Below are 2,055 nucleotides of genomic sequence, written 5' to 3' on the forward strand. Positions count from 1 at the left end.
AATTTAAACCAAATTGGCAAGAAGACGATCAATTTAAGAAATGGATGAAGCCCGGGAAGGATGTACATCACGCTTTTTGTCGAGTTTGTAATAAACAAATATCTGTAACAGCAACTGGCCGGCTAGCACTAGTTAGACATCAAGACCGCGATTCACATATTAAATTAAGCAAATCTACAAAAGCCCAGCCTAGTATAACAGATATGACTCTGATAAAAAACTGGACAAGTCAAAAAACAGCATTAAAAAATGCTGACGCGCACCTTGCTGCATTTATTTCGGAACATAACTTACCATACAACTTAATGGAACATCTTCCAGCACTTCTGCCAAAACTTTGCCCAGACTCCGATATAGCGAAAAAAATTCAGTGCAGCCGCACTAAATGTTCAAGCCTTGTTAAAAATGTTCTGGGAAAGAAAAATGAGGAGGAAATATGTGAGATATTAAAATCGGTCAAATTTTCTTTAGTTATCGACGAATCAACGGACCGTACTTGCACAAAGCATTTATGTCTTGTTGTGAGGTACCGCTTTAACAAAAAGTTAGTTAAAAATCATCATTAACATTGCTAAATATTTATCTCTATACTTTTGTTCTAGGATTCACGATCAATTTCTTGCCTTAATTCCCATCAAAGATGCCAAAGCAGAAAGCCTTTATATGGAAGTTACGAGGTTTTTTAAAAATAAAAATATTCCATATAAACAAAATTTGGTAGGATTTGCTTCAGATGGAGCAAGTGTGATGGTAGGAAAACATAATTCTGTAATAAGTCGTATCAAACTAGATATCCCACACATCTTTGTTATGAAATGCATTTGCCATAGTTTTCATCTATGTGCCTCAAATGCTTGTCAATGTTTGCCAAGAGGTATGGAAGATTTAGTTCGAGAAATTTATAATTATTTTGCTAATAGCCCTAAAAGAGTGGAACATTTAAAAGACTTCCAAAAATTTGCCAATTTAAAAGTGCACAAAATGTTACATCCGGCACAGACTAGGTGGCTCTCGTTGGAAGCGGCTGTCACTAGACTTTTAGAACAGTATGAGGCTTTAACTTTATTTTTTATTGACGCTGTTGCAAATGATCGCATGCTAGTTGCAGAAAATATTTTAATTAAGCTACGTGATCCGTTTACAAAACCTTACTTGCAATTTTTGGAATTCTCTATCATTTTTTAATGACTTAAACAGACAAATGCAATCTGAGAAACCAAAAATACACGATTTGTATGACTCGGTTAGCGCTATTTACAAAACCTTTTTAGAATGTTTTATCAAAAGGGACGTAATTTTAAATGTCCCACTTAAGCAAATAAATTACAAAGATCCTTCAAACTTTCTCCCATTAGAGGAAATCTATTTAGGAGCCAAAGTTTTAACATCGACGAGTTCTTTAACTGATGATATGAAAAATACTTTTAGAAAGCGATGTTTGCAGTTTTTCATCGAAGCAGCAAGTCAAATAACAGCGATTTGATTTTAATGATAGAGTTTTAAGTCAGTTAAGTATCTTAAGTCCTAAAAATGTTCTTAGTAAAAAAAACTCCAGTATAGCTCCTCTAGCAGCTCATTTTCCAAATCTTATAAGCGAAAATGATTTACAAAAATTAGATAATGAATGGCGACTACTTGGTAACACTAAGTTAAATGTTGATCCGGATGTTTCCATAGAGGAGTTTTGGAATACCGTTGAAAACATGCGTTACGGCGATGATAGTCCTATGTTCCCTGTGCTTACAAAATTTGTTTTTGATATACTTATTTTTCCTCATTCGTCTGCCAACGTAGAGCGAACATTCTCCGATGTAAATCTACTAAAAACTAATCGAAGAAATAAGCTTTCTACGTCTAGTATAGTTGGCAATTTACATGCAAAAACATACCTAAGGAGGAGAAATGCAACTTGCAATTCTGTAACATTCTCACAGCATCTTCTAGCACTAAATAACAAGAGCATGTACAAAAAAAATGACACTGATTTAACTGATTCTGCCTCAGATTAGCATTAGAATACGTATATTGTTTTAAAATATAAGAAATATATTTTTT

General features: G+C 33.8%; 1 pseudogene; it reads left to right on the forward strand.

The window, feature by feature from the left end:
- Nucleotides 1-346: 346 nt before the first annotated feature.
- Nucleotides 347-1,483, forward strand: LOC116167018 (annotated as a pseudogene).
- Nucleotides 1,484-2,055: the final 572 nt, after the last annotated feature.

The sequence above is a fragment of the Photinus pyralis genome, unplaced genomic scaffold (assembly GCF_008802855.1).
Source record: "Photinus pyralis isolate 1611_PpyrPB1 unplaced genomic scaffold, Ppyr1.3 Ppyr1.4_LG3b, whole genome shotgun sequence".
In the NCBI taxonomy this organism is placed as follows: Eukaryota; Metazoa; Arthropoda; class Insecta; order Coleoptera; family Lampyridae; genus Photinus; species Photinus pyralis.